This window comes from Schistocerca piceifrons, chromosome 4, assembly GCF_021461385.2.
Source record: "Schistocerca piceifrons isolate TAMUIC-IGC-003096 chromosome 4, iqSchPice1.1, whole genome shotgun sequence".
NCBI lineage: Eukaryota > Metazoa > Arthropoda > Insecta > Orthoptera > Acrididae > Schistocerca > Schistocerca piceifrons.
Window position 1 is genome coordinate 595,530,630 of NC_060141.1, and position 22,096 is coordinate 595,552,725.

Consider the following 22,096-nt stretch of genomic DNA (forward strand, 5'->3'; position numbering starts at 1 on the left):
CCAGTGCAACATACCGTTTGGTAAGGGCGCACACTCCTCCCTAGTCACTGCTTCCAGAGTAGCAAGGTGATCTGGCTTACACGTTCTTTATCAAATAACCCTAGAGATAGAAATCTAATGGTGTCAGATCTGCACTTCTTGATACCCAGTCAACATTACGTAGATTAAAAGGGCCTGGACAGGCACTGTCAAGTTGTATCACGAAATCAGTGCAATATGGGGAGCGGCTCATCTTGCACAACTGCACATTGTCCATATCGTTCCAGATTGTAACAATGGCATGAACTACAGTTCGCAGCAAGTGCACATACCTCACTGCATGGCCGGCCGCGGTGGCCGAGCGGTTCTAGGCGCTTCAGTCCGGCACCGCGTGACTGCTACTGTCGCAGGTTCGAATCCTGCCTCGGGCACGGCTGTGTGTGATGTACTTAAGTTAGTTAGGTTTAAGCAGTTCTAAGTTCTAGGGTACTGATGACCTCAGATGTTAAGTCCCATAGTGCTCAGAGCCATTTGAACCATTTTGAACCTCACTGCATGCGCTGTTTCCCGAAGAATGAACAGACGAATATGAGTATCATCTCAAATACCATGCCACACTGTAGACGATGGACATGCCTACAATTTTTCAGTTGCAGCTGCAGAACTGTTTTGCCAGTGGCCCAGTAATAACAGTGATGGCGATTTATGAACACGTGGAAGACGGCTTCGCCTGACCACAGATTCTTACTGGCACTCCTTTTGCATCAATCGCAACTTGGATTTAGAAAAACTCCATCCTAACATCACACTCTTGTGGTGACAATGCTTGCACAAAGTGTGATTTCCATTTCTTGCACAAAGTGTGATTTACATTTTCCATTGGACCTAAACATATGATTTCACGAAAGAAATTTCTGACTTTGTCGCAGTGGGGCATTGAAATAACTGAATGGAAGCAGACGAAAATTTGTACCCAATCGAGATTCGAACCAGTATTTCCCGCTTCTAAGGTGGACACAAAAGGAGCTTGAAGCAGCGCTGAAATTATCCCCTTGTTGTCTAATTAGACGGCACATGGTGGCTGCTGGTGGCGACGTGGATTCGCATGGTCTTTCGCGGTCTCACAGTTGCCGGTGAGTTTAAATGAACGAGACATTCTTTGCCTGCTTTCGGCGCGTAGCTCCGACGTGCTGCGCTGACAGAATTGCGGCACGCACACTGCAGTCTATCTCGAACGATTTTACAGAAAGTATTCGGTAAAGAAAAAGGATTATTACTTTATTTACAATTTTGTTTGTCAGCTTAATGGTGAAATGCCAACCATCTCCCTAATGGTAATTCTTATTATGATATTCGCATGTAAGTAAGACACTTCGCAAGACTCGGAAGTTTCCAACGGAAACCTAGGGTGTGTATCTTACAGCACATGTTGATGCGTACGAAATTTAGCTAACGTATCCAATTTTTCTTTACACTTGGAAGGAGCTCTGTGTCTCCAATCTCGAGAAAATAAATTTTATGTACCGCATACACTTCCGATGTTTGAAATATTCATAATACAGGTCATATCTCCTAAACCGTTCGAGATATCGAAAGTAGACTTTGGCAAATGATAGCACAAAAAGAAGAGAGTATTTGTCCATATGGTTAACATGTGGAACTTTCTTGTCTATCCTGATGGAGCCGAAACTATAGATTTATTTAATTTTTTTATTTTTTTTTTTTACTGTAGCTTTTAATAAGTCATCGACAGCTAGTGAAAAGAGAATTTTGCAGTATGAAAATGAACATAAAATTTCTTGTCTTATGTTACAGCGAACTGTCGCAATTAAGTCTTCCGGAAGTGATGATCGTGATAATAATGACTTTGGTATGTGCGGCGCTCGACGTCGTGGTTATTAGCACCCGTACAAATTCCCAATCTTTTCACCTTCCAGTCTAGCCACTTCCTGAATGGTGATAAAAGGATGAGGACAACACAAACACGCAGTCCTCCAGCGCAGAAAGCCCCAACCCGGCAGGGAGTCGAACCCAGGACTCACTGATCCAGAGACAGCAACTCTAGCCAGACCACGAGCTACGGACAACCGTAGGACAGTGACCTCTCTGATCACCAGTTGCTTGTTTAATACTAGGCATTATTTCAAAATGTTGTTGCTATAGCTATTGCAAGATGCGTCTGTGCAAACTATATTGAGTTTTGGCAAAATAAACATAATTAAACCTGTCAAAAAGAGAAATGTAGCTGTTACTTGTAGTTAATTATGCTATTTCACACGAGAAAAGGTTAACAATTCAGACAAAACTAAATCGCCAATTGTGTTGCAGTTTTGGCAGAATGCTGTAATCAGTCGTATTTTTAATTGGGAACGACTGAAATGGAAACTCACCAAAGGATTTTCTTCCTAGTCTTCGTACGACAAATATGAAAATAATTCACAGCAAATAGTGCACTATAGTTTATGTGCCAATGGACCAAAACCCTCAGCCTGGAGGAGTCCTACAAATACTTAATGACAAAAAGAAGCCTTGGGATAAATTTGGCTATGATAAAAAATTTCAGGTATGAAATGTTGCTAAGTAAAATTATTTTTATTTGCAAAGCTATTTTTGAATTTCTAATTTTTTTTCTCTGTCCTTGCCATTGTTATTGTGTCTATCTCTACGTCGTCCTGTGCACTGTAGGCCTACTGATTGTCTCTCTCACTCTCACAAACACACACACACTCACACATTCACACACATATCAAAAGAAAAACTGGGCCTCTATGGGTAACTTAACTAGAATTGTTTATTTTCAGATACTTAATTCCGAACAAGAAGATATGCTTGAACAATGCGTCATGAAGGCAAGGGACATATATTATGGTCTTTCCCCGAAAGAAGTCAGGCGGTTTGCGTATAGATATGCTATTGCATGCAACAATAAAATACCCCAAACTTGGACCGAGACCGAAATGGCGGGAAGTGATTGGTTCACAGAATTCTTGAAGAGGCACCCTCAACTCTCCATTCGGACTCCTCAAGCAACTAGTTTAGCCCGGTGCACCAGTTTCAACAAGCATAATGTAGAACTGTTTTTTAATAATCTCGACATAGTTGCAAAAAGATTAAAAGTGACCCCTGCGGACATCTGGAACAATTACGAAACTGGAGTAACTGCCGTCTAGCGTCCTAATCGTGTAGTCACTTGAAGAGGTTTTCGCCAAATAGGGCGAGTGACATCGGCTGAGAGAGGATCACTTGCTACGATCGCTTTTGCAGTTTGTGCGTTGGGTAATAGTGTGCCTCCATTCTTCATCTTCCCGAGGGTCAACTTCAAGCCTCATTTTATCCTTGACGGCCCGATTGGGTGTGATGGAGCAGCTCATCCTTCGGGATGGACGACGGAGACAAACTTTGCAAAATATATGAAACATTTTGTTCTACACACTCGCTCCTCAAAAGAACGCCCTTGTTTGGTTTTGACTGATAATCACAGTTCGCATCTCGACTCTGAAGTTCTTGATTATTGTAAAGATAATGGAATCACCTTCCTATCTTTTGCGGCGCATTGTAGTCACAAGCTGTAGCCTTCAGACAGAAGTGTTTATGGGCCTTTTAAAAAGTTCGTGAACTCAGCATGTGATGCATGGGTTACCAATAATAAACGGCCTATGATTATTTGAGACATCCCGTCTATAGTGCGAATAGCACTTCCAAATGCTGCGACTCCCAATAACATAATCAGTGCATTTCGGGTAACTGGGATCAATACCTTTAATAAAAATATTTTTACTGACAGTGATCTTATGGCTTCCTACACTTCGGATAGGCCAGACCCAAACACTGAAAACAGTCCATCAACTCGAGCTGAGATAAATGTAAGACCGTTTCCAACTCCAGAAGAGGTCAGACCTTTTGGAAAAGTAGAGAAAAAGTATGGGAGCAGGGAAAAGGAAAAGAGTTTCTGCCATAGTGAGAGACACTCCAGTAAAAAAAGCCCTCGGGGAAGAACAAAAAGCTGCAAAAGAAAAGAAGGTGAAAGCATTGGAAAGAAAACTTAAATCACAGGCTAAAAAAGCACTTTTTGAAAATGAAAGTAGGAGCAATGGTAGAATGAAATTAACTAAATCTACTTCAGTAGGCCTAAAACACAAGAAGAAGCCAATGGAAGATGACGATGATGAAGATGATGATGACGATGAGGAATATGAAGATTCACTGTGCCTAAGGTGTCTCAAGCCTTTTTCAAACAGTCAACCTGGAGCACAATGGATTCAGTGCACAAACGGCAACCGTTATGCTCATTAGACATGCATGAAAAATGAAATCCGTGGACTATTTTATGAGTGTTATAACTGTGCTGATCCTTTGGATGTGGATAGTGATTAAAGTTGATTGGTTTGTATTAAGACACTATAGTTTCTAATAATTTTAAGCTTCCTCGTTGTCATAATAAAATGTTAAGCATTTAACTCTATATTAAACTTCATTTGATGTACATTAAAGTATGTGTCTTGATAACTATTCGTTTTACTTTGATATCCTAAAGTTATACTAGTTTAACTTATCAAAATACATGGGTCAACGTGCCCCAGCCTCTGGGCCAACTTACCCCGAGGTAGGGGCAGATTGCCCCACTTGACATATGTCCGGTAATTAATTTCTTAAAACTTTTTAACTCATATTTTCAAGGTTAATAATTGTAATCCAGATTCAATAAGACTGCTCTAAATATTTAGCTATAATCTCCTAGATTTAAATATTTTAAAACAATATAATTTTTTTAAAATAAGATATGGCCAACATGCCCCGGTCTTCCCTACATTTTTTTAGAAGCAGAACGGCGCACTTTGAACGAATTGACCGAATGGGACTGAAATCCGTAGATGTGTTGTACATTTGCAGACAAAAAAATGATTACAGATTCAGAAAAATAGAATGAGCTTTACAGTCGGAGGAAGCAAATAACGCTTTCGTTCAACTCTGGCCCTTAATGGAAGCAGTTTTTCGGCTTGGCATTGACAGACGGAGTTGTTGAACGTCCTCCTGAGGGATTTCGCGCCAAATTATGGCCAACTGGCTCGTTACATCGTCAAAACCCCAGCTGGTTGGAGGGTCCCACCCATAATGCTCCAAACGTTTTGAAGTGTGGAGAGATCAGGCGAACTTGCCGCCAAAGTAGGGTTTGGCAGCCACCAAGACAAGGAGTAAGATTATCAAATAACAAGTGTCGAATACTATGAGAGGTAATTGTACTCATCGTAACAGGAAAGCAAGTCTAATAAACATGGATCCGAAAATGCGTAATGACTGATAATTCCAATAAATATGGTTTCGGAAATGCATAATTTCTGCGATAATCTCGCGTTTACAGGAGGTGTTCAGTGTGGCGTCCATTCATGACAATGTTCCCCTCCGCCCTCTGGCGTTAGGAGTGACGCACCCCTTGACGTATACCCGGTTGTTGTACTTGCTGGCACGTATTAAAAATGTGACCCTGTAGTATCTGCACATCATTGATTGGCGTGTCGTAGACCAATTCCTTCCAGTGTCCCCATAACCAAAAGTCTCGGGGACTGAGGTCTGGGGAGTGAGTAGACAAGAGTGTGCCCTTCCCTCCAACCCCTCCGCACCAACCTGGCCAACCCAGCGATCCTGAAATGTCTGTGTCAAATATCTGCACACACTGCGACGAAGTTGTGCTGGTGCCCCACTAAGCATGAACCACATTTTTATTCGTTGTTGCAATGGGACAGCCTCCAGCAAAATAGGCAATACATTAATGTAAAAGTCCAGATAATGGGTCCCAGTTGTCGTTGCTGATAGCACGGATAACATTCGTTAATCTATTGAAGCCGTGGTCTACGGGTAGTGGCTTTGATTACTAATCAAAGCCTATTTGGTCCTGGGTTCGAAATCAACCACAACTTAAATTCTGAATAATAATCAGCATTGGCGGCCGAAGACTTCTGACATAGGAAGTCACCCTCATTCTTCCAACGGCCTTGTCAAAGAGGGCGGAGGAGTTGACAGAGGATCAAGGCACTCTTTTGTCCTTGGGGTGGGAAACTGACCCTAAAGGTGGAAGAATGAGCAATGATCAATAACATGACAATGTAGAAGGCAATAGAAGCCACAGCATTAAAGACACAAAACCTGTATCCACCGAACACGTGGCCTGTGACTGAAAAATTGTCAAGATGATCTCTCCAGTGGCAAAAGATTCCGAAGTAGTCCTGCACTCCGATCTCCGGGTGGCGACTGGCAAGGGGAAGGTGACCATGAGAAATATATTGAATAATCAACGAAAGGCTAACGTTCTACAAGTCAGGGAGTGGAATGTAAGAAGCTTAAGAGTGGTAGGGAAGGCAGAAAATCCGAAAAGGGAAATGGAAACGCTCAATATAGGTATTCTAGGAGTCAGTGAGGTGAAATGGAAAGAAGACAAAGATATCTGGTCAGATGAGTATTGGGTAATGTCAACAGCTGCAGAAAATGGTGGGACGTGAGTAGGATTCACTATGAATAGGAAGATAGAACAGAGAGTGAGTCACTGTGAACAGTTCAGGGATAGGGTTGTTCTCGTCAGAATCGATAGAAAACAAACACAGACAACGACAGTTCAGGCATATTTGGCGGCATCGCAAGCTGAAGGTGAAGATACAGATAGTATATGAGAATAATGAACGGGTAATCCAATATGTAAAAGGAGAAGAAAATCTAATAGTCGTGGGGGACTGGAGTGCAATTTTAGGGGAAGGAGTAGAAGAAAGGTTACAGGAGAATATGGGCCTGGGACAAGGAATGAGAGAGAGGAGATAGACTAATTGAGTTCTGTAATTAATTTCAGCTAATAATAGCAAATATTCTGTTCAACAACCACAAGAGGTGGAGGTACACGTAGAAAAGGCGTGATAATACGGGACGATTTCAATTGGATTACATCATGGCCATACAGAGATTCCCAGATCAGATACTGGATTTAAGTGGTACCCAGGAGTAGATATAGACTCAGATCACAATGTAGTACTGAAGAACAGTAAGCTGAAGTTAAAGAGATAGCAAAAATCAACAAGCAAAGAAGTGGGATACGGGAGTACTAAGCAATGACGAGTTACGCTTCACGTTCTCTAAGACTATAGATGCAGCAATAAGGAATAGCTCAGTAGGCAGAACAGTTGAAGAGGAATGGACATTTCTAAAAAGTGCCATTATAGAAGCTGGAAAGAAAAACATATGTACAAGGAAGGTAACTGCGAAGAAACCATGGGTACCAGAAGAAATACTACAGCGTATCGATGAAACAAGGAAGTACGAAAATGTTCACCGGAATTCAGGAATACAGAAATGCAAGTCGCTGAGGAATGAAATGAATATTAAGTGTAGGGAAGCTAAGACGAAATGGCTACGCGAAAAATGTGGAGAAATCGAAAAAGAAAAGATTGTCGAAATGACTGACTCAGTATATCGGAAAGTCAAAACAACCTTCGGTGAACTTAAAAGCAAAGGTGTCAACATTAAGAGTGCAACCGGAATTCCACTGTTAAATGCAGAGGAGAGAGCGGATAGGTGGAAATTGTACTGTGAAACGGAAGATTTGTCTGATGTGTTAAAAGAAGAAACAGGAGTCGATTTAGAAGAGATAGGGGATCCAGTATTAGAAGCACAATTTAAGAGAGCTTTGAAGGACTAAGAACAAATGAGGCGGAAGGGACAGATAACATTCCATCAGACATACCATCTGACTTTCGGAAAAATATCACCCATACAATTCCGAAGACTGCAAGAGCTGACAAGTGCGAGAATTATCGCACAATCAGCTTAACAGTTCATGCATCCAGTTGCTGACAAAAATAATTTACAGAAGAATGGAAAAGAATATTGAGGGTATGTCAGATGACGATAGGTTTGGCTTTAGGAAAGGTAAAGGCACGAGAGAGGGTATAAAGGCACATTTGCATGCCGAGCGTGAGTTTCCGCGGAAACGCGAAATATTAATTAAATAAATAATCAGTGACAAATAAATAAAGCCTATGGCACGCAACTGCAGCGCTGTGTCGCTGATAAAACAAAAGCACAATTACGTTACTCTTATGTTTGATTAAGAAAGAGAGAGCTCAGGTTGAAGTGGTGCGAGAAGCACGTATTTTTTTATTGTCTGGCACACCGCCATATTTCATGTTATAGAAGAATACTGCGAGTTGCAACCACACTAGGCACTCGATTCTGTAAAGAATTATATTTATAAAAGTAAGTAGGATTATGAACTGTAGGCTTATTCATTGAATATATCTGATTTAACTAACTGTGTAACTTTTTTATGTTTAGTAGACAATCACCTCTGTACGACGTATTGGCATGGCTGGCAAATTATTGTAATATTGAGATTTAGATTATGAGTCCGCACCTACCGCAGCAGTCTTTGGAAACGATTTAATTACGAAGTCCGATTATTCAGTTTTATTTCACGGTCAACTACGAGTAACATTGCCTTTACGAAAAAGCCATTGTCAAGCGTCTGATACCGAATAATTAAACGTCCACGTTCCAGATAAGCAAATACAATTGCAATCACAATCACCATCATACAGATAGAATAATTAACAGATTTAAAATAACATTTTTTTTTAAATTTATTTTATTTATTTTATATTGGCGACTGCGTGTCGGACTTGTTATTTTGTCATTTGTTACATTGTTCTCTTTGTTTCATGTAAAAAATCAACTTTCTGGACCTGGACGTCAATGTATGAGAGATAACAAAATCTGAAGATATTTTCCAATTCTGAAATTTTGCGGGAAGACGCAATGAAACTTCCAGGAAAATAAGGTAAGACGCAGCATCTTTGCATTAGCAGGCTTGACCAGACGTATAATTCAGTGTATTAGCTTTTCAGTAAATTCTGTAGTGTTTCTTTTCTGCATAACAGTTTCAGTGATAAATTTCATTCTCAGTACTTTTCCCTAAACAATAACGTATGCAACAATACCAATACACGAGTGTACAATATGGCCGACTTCTGTACGATATCATGTAACATGGCCAGCAGCCATTACCAATAATCTCAAATTCAGTTCATATTTTTAAATTAACATACAGCCATTGTTGCTACGAGCGATTCATGCTCAACTACATTTTATTTTAAAATCAGTGTCAAAAATTTTCTTGAAACATATATCACGTGTGGCATGGTAATAACTAGAAAACAATACGCAAAAATGGAACAGCAAGGACGTACTATTCAGACGCAATCCGACTCGGACGTGAGACAAGTGTTAGAAAATGACTTTACGACAGCAACCGGTAGTGACGATTCATCAAACATTGACGCAAGTGTTGACGAAGATTTTGACGATAGGCCGTCCACTACAAAAATTTCAAAATCTCAATCAGAGCCCATGTTAATGCATGACGTCACGTCTAATGACGCGGCGGGGGCAGAGACCTTGCAAACGGTAAACATTGCCGACATGTTACAAATGCTAATGAAACAAAACGCCGAAAACATGGCAACCTTAAAGGCACAATTAGAGACACAAAATGAACAGTTAAAAACACAAAATGACGAAATCAAATCTGATCTCATAGCAATCAAGATAGGTAATGACACTTTATGTAAGCGTGTGGAACTTATAGACGCCACACTGACCAAACAGATGCCCGAACTCAGTACTAAATTTTCCCAGCTCAATACGAGACAAGAAAAGACTACAACTGACGTAGCACTTTTACAGACACAAGTAAAAAACCTTAATGTCACGTGTGAAGTTCTTACTGAACAAATTCAAACATATCCTTCAGTACATGACAATCTTGAAAAACGAATTACTGACGTACAGAATAAATTTGACAATGTTGAACAACACCTGACTGACATCTTACAATCTGATGTCACAGCTCATTTTCAAAATATTAATAAAGAATTTCATGATTGGGTTGAGAACAAAGACAAACATTTTGATAGATGCTTACGTGAAAATTTACCAACAATTGTGCACGACTCCGTAGCGCAATACATTACTAATAACAAACAGCTGATCAGTGACGCAGTACAATCCGTCACTGCACCCATGAGACAATTCACCGATCAACTACAGTCTGAATGTAACGAAAATATCAGTCAAAATGTACAGTTCAGAAACCAATATACATTCGAGTATGATACACACATTCCGCACACGACAAATACACAAGAACAAAACACACCACGACTACAACACATACCACGATGTGGAAACACAAACACAAGCTATTATCATGGTAAACCACAGCAACATTATCGTAATTACTCGCCAGCTGAACATACCAGTAATTACAGTGGAATAAATCCATATCACAATGCGAAGGAAGATGAAAGCTTAATGAAACACAGGCAATTTCAGACTTTTATCCCAGAAAAACGAACCATTCATCCGGTGATTTTTCTTAAATCTTTCAGTAACGCATTTCCACGCACTTGGAGTGACCGGAAAAAGATTTCATATATTGTCGGTTACATCCAAGGCGATGCAGCTGTCTGGGCATACAGTCAAGCTGACGTATGTACCACGTACAGTGAGTTTGAGCGTGCTTTTCTGAACAAATTCTGGTCGCAATCCGTCCAGGAGCGACTCAGAAGACAAATTTTAGAACCTGAAACTTTTAACAGTAAAAATGGTAACTTACGCAGATATTTTGAAAAATACTTGAACATGGGACATTTTTTAGACGAACCAGTCGCAACGCGTGATATACTCCGAGCGTTGAAGGCCAAATTGCCTTTCAACATTAAGGAAAAACTTCTACATATCCCGGATGACGATTCAGATTATTTTTTAACAGCTTTAGATTCGGTTGACATGTTACTTGAAGATCAGCGCTTCGCGCGGCAAAACAGCAGCCACAATGTTTACACTAGTGGTATGCAAAACATGCAGGCTTGCCAACACAATTCTGGCGCGCCCACAGTTGGATACGCGGTACAACAAAAACAGCAAACTCACATGCCGTCTCAGTACGGAAATCAAAATCAACACGCGTATTCCAATACAAACAATAGTTACAACAGTAATAACATTTCATGCGGCAATCCATACAAAAGGCACCGCGGTAATAACTACAACGGTAACAACGGATACAAAGGTAATAACAAAAACACAAACAGAAATAGAAATAATAATAACTACGAGCCAAGACAGCATCATGGTTGGACTCGTAACGATCAGTACTTTCATTCAAACTCTGCTTAACCACAGCAGCCACCAGGACAAAATTGGAGCATACCTTACGACCGACAGGTAAGTTATAATGCGCAACAGCAACAACAACCGCAAAAGTTTGGAGATCATAATAGGCAATATCCGAATGTGAATATAATAGAAATGACACCTGATGCACAACCTCAATCTGTGTCAGTACCTAGTACAAATGATAATCCAACAAACTAGAAACAGTCACTACTTTGCCCCAGGTCGTGGCTGAAGAATTCTTGGGGGGCGACTTCAATGTTAATCAGTTATTTGACACCACACTTGAACAACAGAATAATGATATGCCGAGTAATTCTAAACAAAAACTACCTGTTTTATTTATAAGATACAACCACAATAACAATATATCAGATGAACTTTTACAGGACAGTACACAATGTCGTTTAAACACAAATGAAATTGTTTTAGCATCTACTACTGGTGTAGTAGGTGGGATTCCAACTACTATTATCCTAGATACAGGTGCAGCTGTGAGCGTTTTGTCTTTTAATTTCTATAAAAAGATGTGTGAATTGGAACCTGTGCCTGAGTTTCCTGCCCAAAACTGTAAAATAACTACTGCACTAGGTAATAAGTCATGTAGGGTTACGAAGCAAGTTTTTGTAAACGTTAAAATAGGTAATGGAACCGTACAATGGCCATTCCTGGTTGTACAAAACCTTGTGACAAATTGCATATTAGGAATAGATATTATGAGCGAGAAGGACTGCATTATAGACTTCTCCAAAGGTAAATGTATTTTAAATGATAAAGGCAGTGTAATTATTATTGATTTGGACAGGAGAACTCTAAAGCATGACAAACACTGTACAGGGTACAAGGTTCAGTTAGTACTGGACAATGACATTCAAGACATGCAAACACACTCATCTGACACAGAGATAATGGACTTGAAAACATTGCTTGATCATAAGATAAGTGAAGCTACAGCTCTCAGTGTACATGAACGTATAAAACTACAGGAAGTGTTATCCAAATATTTACAAGTTTTTACCAAACGATTAGGTGTTATCAACACGTATGTGTACAAGATTGAAGTTAAGCCTCACAAGATCTTCTACCATAAGACATATAACGTACCGTTATCTCAACGACCTGCTGTGTGGCAAGAATTAAAACAAATGTTAGACTGGAAGGTCATTGAACCATCCACCTCACCTTATTGTAGTCCTCTACTTGTTGTCAAAAAATCAAATGGAAGCATTAGGTTAGTGTTAGACGCACGAGCTATTAATGAAATAATTTTACCGGTCCACACAAAACCTGAAAATTTAGAAGAGCAATTACAGAAATTTCTAGATGCAAAATATTTTTCCACAATAGATCTCGCTAATTCGTTTTGGCAGGTGGGTATCACTCCTGATTCTCGGAAATATACTGCATTTATGTTCGGGGGGCAAACCTATCAGTTTTGTGTTCTACCCTTCGGACTGAATGTCAGCTCTGGGGTATTCATTACAGCCCTGGATACCGTGCTTGGCGACGATTTAGTTGAGACAGTCACACACTATGTAGATGATATACTGATAGCTACACAATCTTGGAATGAACACGTTGACACTCTTCAAAGAATTTTAGAAAAAATTGCACAAGCTGGAGTCACAGCCAACCTAAGAAAATCAAAATTTGGTTGCAGTAAGATAAAGTATTTAGGACATATCATTAATTCACAGGGCATACGTCCGGATCACAGTAAATTAGATGCTATCAGAAACTTTCCTAGCCCTCGAACTAAAAAGCAGTTAAAATCATTCCTTGGGCTATGTTCATTTTTCAGACGTTTTTTGCCACAACCACTTTTGAACAGTAAACATCTGCTAAATCTACTCAGAAAGAATCAAGTTTGGATCTGGTCGGAACAGTGCCAGAATGACTTTAATACAATTAAACATGCTTTAGTGAATGCTAACATATTGAGCCATCCAGATTTCAATTTAGATTTTTGTATGACTTGTGACGCTTCACGTACTGGCTTGGGCTGTTGCTTATTTCAAGTTGTAAAGAATAAAGAGGAGGAACAGATAAGAATTATTGGGTTTGCGAGTCGCACTCTAACTGAATGTGAGCGTACATACTCCACTACTGAGTTAGAAACACTTTCCATAGTATGGGCATTCAAGAAATTCAATTATTATTTATTTGGAAAACATACGGTAATTTACACCGATCACCAGGCCCTGACATTTTTGTTAACTTGTAAACTTGTACATCCTAGGCTATCACGATGGGCAGTTACACTTCAGAACTACTCTTTTGAAATTAAGTACATAAGAGGTAAGGACAACACCATTGCAGACACTTTGTCTAGTCTTCCACAAGGTATGAATGATACCAACAGTGACTTAGAAAATATAAATGACTACAGGATTCTCTTAATGCAAGACAAGCAGTATCACCAATATTATATTGATATGTGCAGAAACATGGCTGAATTACAAAAATCTGATCCTCACTGGTATAAGATAATAACATTACTGGTAGAAAAACACAATCATCCTTTGACTAAGTATTACAAGTTACACAATGATGTGTTATTTTACCGCCGACATCCAAATGCTACTAACTGGTGTGTATGCATTCCCAAAGAGTCTGAACGTAATCTAATTTGGCACACACACTTAGTTTGGGGTCATTATGGGACGAAAAAGTGTTTGGCAAAGCTCAGCACATACTGTTATTTTAGCAATATGAGAAGAAAAATTTACAGGGAACTAAAAACATGTGTCATATGTCAAAAATCAAAACCTCAGAATTTATCCACAAAAACAGATTTACATTCTATTTTACCCAGTAAGCCCCTGGAAATTCTGTGTACTGACATCAGTGGACCGCATCCAGCAAGCTCTGGAGGCGTCAAATATATCTTAGCTTTTTACGATATATTTTCTAAACATGTAAAACTTTATGCTTTAAAATCCGCCACTGCAAATGCTATAATACGAAGATTCTCAAGTGATTACCTGACGCACGTGGGAAAACCTAAAACAATTATATCAGATAATGCAGCATACTACTCTGGGTACAAATGGAGAAATTTCTTGAAGGACAATAACATCAAAAGTATATTTATTTCGAGGTTTAGTCCACAATGTAACGCGACTGAGAGACTTTTCCGAGAATTAAACCGTTTCATGAGGACCTATATTTCATCAAAACATACTAATTGGGTGTCCTACCTAAGTCTTTTCGAAGACGTACACAATAACTTAAATATTTACGATACGAATTACACACCTAACGAGATCATGTTCAATTGCAAACAGAACGATCAGTGGATAGAACCATTACCTAAGTTGTCAGACAAGGAAATCACACCTGAACAGAAAATAAAAGAAGTATTGACTACATTGACACATCACGCACAAATACGAAACAAACATCACAGAAACATAATAAAAAGAAAATTCGAGGTAGGAATGCTTGTACTACTTCGTACTCATCATAAATCTGTAGCACTCAAACGACGCAACGCTAAGTGGCGTCTGCTATATGAAGGACCTTATATAATTGTTAACATACCTCATCCTGGTGCGTATCTGTTACAACATCCTAGAACTAACAAAATTATTGGGCTATACGCACACCGAGATCTTAGAGCATTTCATGCTGAATAATGTCAAAGTCATACCCATCAAAATATTGCTAAGCAACTCGAAAAACTCTGTTGTTACAACACAGATAATAAGTAGTATAGAAATTTTCATTTCAGCGGTTCCAGTGACGCAGTTGAAGACAGAAGAACTCTTCTTTCAGCGCGCGCCTCCACCTGAAAGACGGAATATTAAAGTAAAATTTATGATTACGTAGCAGTGGATGACATATTAATTTTTCACGGAACATTTGTTACTGAAGGTACCACTGACTTGGTGTGACACCTGACGAACTGACAGACGTCATCTGTGAAGCGATCTTTTACTTTGAGAAATAGATTAGACGCACATCTCTCAACACGAAAAGCATCTATCAGTAGTCAAGGCCACACAGACACTCTACACACACGCACAAAACGCGAGGAATCGAACATTTTCTCTCTCTTACTATTTTGAATATTTATTGAGTAGTGAAAACGCCTGGTCTTGCCTACTGATGTAATGAATGTTGTGTCTAACCTATCTTAATTTCAGATGACATCACAAAAAACGTCGATAATATCCCAGCAAAACCGCTAAAGAGGATGTAAATATCTGCAATTCATGTAATCAAATGTGACACAATGTAATAACCTATAGCGATGTAATGATGATGTAAACATGTTTATGTGCAACTGTATTATGTTTATGCTAAGAAAATATGTGACGTGTGTATGTATAATTACTTATTTTTTTAACTGATGTATAGTGCAACTGTTACTATGTAAAAAATTTGAACAAAACGAGTGCCAAAAAGACATTGCATAGTGAACCACTGTTCACGGATATTAACGAACATTACTAACTCTGCAACTACGCGGAAACCTATGTGAAAGAAACTGTTAATGCCATTCATTATGCAGCGTATCTATGTAAACGCGATGAACGATTTCCTTGATTAATAACTACGAACATTTAGGTGAGCTATATTCAGCAAAAAACTGAAAATGTGAAGTGCATAATTCGTGCATCGTCTAGTGATATTACTACAGTACCCAACTTCAAGATGTTAACTGGATTAAATGGACACAAAGTGCCTGTCCAGAAAACAACACGACGGGTGGAAGAATTTTGGTTGGAACTTCAGGGAATGAAATGTTCTCGAAATGTGACGGACACTCTTACCTGGACTGTCTAAGGATCGACGCCAGCTATGTGCCGTCCGAGGTTCTGCAACCAAGCTTCCACGGAATGTAAAAAACGAACTGCACGTGGACCAATTACTCGACGGGTCACGTCTGATCTGTAATAAGCAATGCTTTTAGTCACAACGAACTGCATCACTACGACTATAATGGAAATGAGAAATGGACACGCTTATGTATTAATCACGTTGTTATACAACGATGTTACTGTGATCAAAAAACTTTACCACGACGATACTAACCTGTAAAAAATTATTGTGCAGCGGATGAATATGAACTGTAATAACGACACGATGTGTATAGGTCAACGCACCTGAAAAATACGGACATTTTTCTTTGAAGTATTTCAAAACAATACTATGTAACTAAGAACATTCAACAATCTAAGTTGTATTGTGTTATAACAAATATTGTAAATTTAAAACTAAGTTACCTGTCATAGAATGTAGTCTTCATATGTAATCTTGGTTGAATATTTTCTTTGTGCAACGACTGAAAAACGCGCGCACACGAACAATATGATCTGCAATACTGTGCCGCGTGATCTAACTGTACGATATAACGGCAGTGCCGCAGTTACACAGACGCTTCTGCGCATGCGCGCACTCTATCTGCCAACATTAGAACTTTTACGGCGCACCCGCGTCATTCAAATTTTGTATATAATGTGTAATGTAAGTCATGTAAATAGTTGTAGATAACTTAGATTTTCTTGTGCCTTTAAGTGAATTGCTCGCCTGCAGGTGTGTCCTTTCGCCTCGCAATTCAGGGGGCAATATAAAGGCACATTTGCATGCCGAGCGTGAGTTTCCGCGGAAACGCGAAATATTAATTAAATAAATAATCAGTGACAAATAAATAAAGCCTATGGCACACAACTGCAGCGCTGTGTCGCTGATAAAACAAAAGCACAATTACGTTACTCTTATGTTTGATTAAGAAAGAGAGAGCTCAGGTTGAAGTGGTGCGAGAAGCACGTATTTTTTTATTGTCTGGCACACCGCCATATTTCATGTTATAGAAGAATACTGCGAGTTGCAACCACACTAGGCACTCGATTCTGTAAAGAATTATATTTATAAAAGTAAGTAGGATTATGAACTGTAGGCTTATTCATTGAATATATCTGATTTAACTAACTGTGTAACTTTTTTATGTTTAGTAGACAATCACCTCTGTACGACGTATTGGCATGGCTGGCAAATTATTGTAATATTGAGATTTAGATTATGAGTCCGCACCTACCGCAGCAGTCTTTGGAAACGATTTAATTACGAAGTCCGATTATTCAGTTTTATTTCACGGTCAACTACGAGTAACATTGCCTTTACGAAAATGCCATTGTCAAGCGTCTGATACCGAATAATTAAACGTCCACGTTCCAAATAAGCAAATACAATTGCAATCACAATCACCATCATACAGATAGAATAATTAACAGATTTAAAATAACATTTTTTTTAATTTATTTTATTTATTTTATAAGGGAATTCTGACGTTGTGATTGATAAGGGAAGCAAGACTAAAGAAAAATGAAGACACATTCAAAGGATTTGTCAACCTGGAAAAACCATTCGACAATATAAAATGGTGCAAGATATTCTAAATTCTGAGAAAAATAGGGGTAAGCTATAGGGAGATACGGGTAATATACAATATGTTCTGGAGCCAAGAGGGAATAATAAGAGTGGACGACCAAGAACTAAGTGCTCGGATTAATTAGTGTGTAAGATAAGGATGTAGTCTTTCGCCCCCACTGTTCAATTTGTACATCGAAGAAGCAATGATGGAAATAAAAGAAAGGTTTAGGAATGAAATTAAAATTCAAGGTGAAAGGATGTCAATGATGGGATTCGTCGATGACATTGCTGTTCTGAGTGAAAGTGAAAAGAATTACATGATATGCTGAATGGAATTTCTTTTAACAGTGTAATGAGTACAGAATATGAATTGAGAGTAAATCGAAGAACGATGAGAGTAATGAGAAGTAGCAGAAATGAGAACAGCGAAAAAGCTAACATCAAGATTGATGGTCACAAAGTAGATGAAGTTAAGGAAATCTACTACCTAGGTAGCAAAATAAACAATGACGGATGGATCAAGGAGGATACGAAAGCAGACTAATACTGGGAACAGGAATGCCTGGCCAGGAGAAATCTGCTAGTATCAAATATAGACCTTAATTTAAGGAAGAAATTTCTGAGAATGTGCGTTTTTAGCACAGCATCGTACGGTAGTGTAACGTGGACTGCGGGAAAACCGGAGTAGAAGAGATCGAGGCATTTGAGATGTGGTGCTACAGACGAATGCTGAAAATTACGTGGACCGATAAGGTAAGGAATGAGGAGGTTCTGCGCAGAATGGGAGAGGAAAGGAATATGTGGAAAACATTGACAAGGTGAAGGGACAGAATGGTAGGACATCTGTTAAGACATTAGGGAATGACTTCCTTGGTCCTGGAGGAAGCTGTAGAGGCACACTCTGTATATTTTCGGATGGAATGCAGCGTTCAGTAAGTTGTTCGACATGCATCGCATGTTGGCTTAACCATCGTGGAATATCGTTCCATTCCCTGCCTGCAATAATGGATCCCCTTTCACTGTTCATGCCATTCGTATTCCACTGCATCAATAATCTAGGTGTGATGGCAGCGCAACTCAAAATGATAGTACGGATGTACGAGACTATTGGAATTGCTGTGTCTGATAACAACACGACATAGGAGTATGTACATAGACGAACGTAGATAGTAAGAAATGAGCGACTAACGTCAACAGGAAGACAGGCCACACCAGTGATAACTGACCGTGAACGACACACGTAAAATGGCCCGTATTTCAGTAATTTGTTGTTTGCGAGCGTATATTTACAAGACTTTTCTTCCATCTTTGTCTAGTGCTGCCTACTGTAAGAATCCCTGTTTATGTGTATAAGTCAATAGTTTCGATGAAGCTTGTGGTTATCTGGCATCATTTACGAGGCGACAGCTGTTTCTGCGGATGGCCACGACTTCCTCTGGCGGAGGTCAGCGGCTGCGAGTCCCAGAGGCAGTTCCTCTGGGTCCAGGTAACCGTGCGGTCGCCCCACCCGTAATCACGTTCCCTGATTGAAGTGTGACAAGCGCCTCTCCCCGGAGACGTGAGGCAGAAGCAGCTTTTGTTTTCGTTTTCTTATGGCGCTTTCCGGTTGTCATCCAATCAGTGTTTTTGTCGCAACCCTGTCGATTCCGATCAACAGAAACCACAAATCAATGCTATTATTTTTTTTCTCGCCCCCCCCCCCTCCCTCCCTTCACCACCATCGAGGATGGCGACACAAACCACAAATCCCGAGATAGACGGCAGTAATTTGAGCTGCGTCGGTTTTTCCCACTGACTAATTTGCAGGGAAGGAAAACCACAATTTTATGAATGAATTTCCGTATGGGAGATTCTACTGCTCGATATTTATTTATTCCTTATAGCGGTATGCTGAATATACGAATGTCGAGAAAATGGCTTCGCTTTCAAAAATGCTACAGAATCAATCAGTGAGTGAATGTTATTCTTTCTTATCCCGTGCCTGTCTACGACAAGAAATAGAATACAACAGATTTGCGTCAGTACGTAAGGTAACTATTCCCGTCGAAATGATATTTGTTACATTTTCTTTCCCCAGACGCTTATTAAATTGTATCGTCGTATACACGTAAGCACATGTGCAGCACAGGTTTTAGTCAATATCCTGTCACGCCACTATATTTGTATACAATAAAATTACGCTCGACAAGCTTTCTTTTTTCGTTCCATATTACCAATCGAAAGCTATGAAGATTGCCCACAACATATTAATTCTGTCAAGGCCAGTAACGTACTTATAGGGGCAGTTGAACGCAATGGACAGCGTCTCGAAAAGATGATATAAGTATCAACAAAGGTAAAACAATGGAAATGGAATTGAATTATATTAACTCACGCGATGCTTAAGGGATTACTTGGTTAATCAGGAGGAAAGGTACATGTTTTGAGAGGTGATAGTGATTCTGACCAAGAAACTTCGTATGGGTAATATGCCATATTCCGAATGGATTCCGAGCAAGAACACATTTTGTACAATGTTGTTTATTTTCTGTGTTATTCAAAAATTGTCATTGCTTACTACGTACCACATTAGTGCAGAGGAAGATGAGACCAAAAACTTGACACGGAACAGTTTTGGTCTGTCAAGTCGGGAAACTACCTCAAACTGGCCTACAAAAACTACCTAAGCTACACCGCATGCGCGTCGCGTGATATTTTCGATATTCTCGTGCTCTCTTCGCGCACGCTGTTAATACTAGGAAAAAAGCGGTTGGGGCCATTTTTTTTTGTAGGAAACCTCATGCAGATTTATACTGCGACACGTCTTCGCTAGAGGGTACGGTTTCCGAACTATTCAAGAAAGACGTACGGAAATCATTCGAAATAGCGCATATGTCCATATGAAGTTTTTTGTTCAGAATCATTAATACTATCACGCCTCAAAGTATGTAAACTACCTTTCCTTCTGACTCAAGCTATATGTTAGGAAATGAGGCACTAGAACGAGTAAAGTTTTGTCATTTAGGCAAGAAAATAACTTCATGGTGTAGAGAGGACAGTAGATATAGATTGGTAATTGGGGACGAGCGTATCTGAAAAGGCGAAACTGGTTAACATCAATATAAATGTAAGTGTTGGCAAGTCTGAATGTATTTGTGTGGAGTGCAGCTTTTTACGCAAGCGAAACGCGGATTACAACTAGTCCAGACTAAAAGGCAATAGAAGCTTCAGAAATTTAATGCTGCAGACGAGTGCTGAAGATAAGACTTGTAGATCGAATAATGGAGTGGTACTTAACCGAAATGGGGAAAAAAGAAATTAATGACAGAATTTAACTGTTAGAGGAGATCAGTTGCTAGAACACATCCTGGGGGATCAAGGAGTCGCCAGTTTGGTGTGGAGGAAAGTGTGTATGTGTGTGTATGAAGGGGCGGATTGGGAGTGGAATGAGGTACAGTAAACGGAGATCAAGGGTCGCGTACAGTAAGCAGATTCAGATGGATGTGGGTTGCCGTAATCATGCAGAGATGAAGAAGTTTGTACACTATAGACCAGTGTGGAGAGCTTCATCAAACCAGTCGTCGGAGTAAAGAACACAGCAACATCATTACCTCGTGCTCTGCAAGACTCATCTGTAACCGAGAACCCACTGGTGCCAAAGAATCCCTCTTCTCCTCTTATGAGAATTCGAACCATACGGATTATCGTACATTCATAGAAATACTTAGTACCTGTTTTGTGAAAAAATCCCCAAACATAGCTCGGAGTGAAAACTCTATTGCTTACCAGGCAATATCATTCCAGATGAGCAGTTGTCTCTGAAACGTATTGCTGTTGGGGACGGAGCAACCGAGTTAACGGGACGAATCCGTAGCACGTAATACTTCATGCGAGTAAAGAGGTAGTTGTGTTTCACAGTTACCATGTTTTCTAAATCCATGTTGACTCTGTGTCAATAGACCGTTTTCTTCGAGGTAATTAATAATGTTCGATCACAATATATGGTCCAAAATCCTGCTGCATAACGACGTTAATGATATGGGCCTGTAATTTAGTGGATTACTCCCACTACCTTTCTTGAATATTGATGTGACCTGTGCAAATTTCCTTTCTTTGATTACGGATCATTCGTCGAGCGGACGGTTGTGAATAATTGTTAAATATGGAGCTATTGCATCTGCATACTCTGAAAGGAACCTAATTGGTATATAGTCTCGACCAGAAGACTTGCTCTTATTAAGTGATTTAAGTTGCTTCACTACTCCGAGGATATTTACTTCCATGTTACTCATGTTGGCAGCTGTTCTTGATTGGAATTCTTGAATATTTACTTTCTCTTCTCTTGTGAAGGCATTTCGGAAGGCTGTGTTTAGTAGCTCTGTTTTAACAGCATTGTCTTCGATAGTATCTCTATTGCTATCGCGCAGAGAACGCATTGATTGTGTCTTGCCGCTGGCATACTTAAACAAAGGCCCAGAATCTCTATGGATTTTCTACCAGGTTTCGAGACAAAGTTTCGTTGTGGAAACTATTATAAGGATCTCGCATT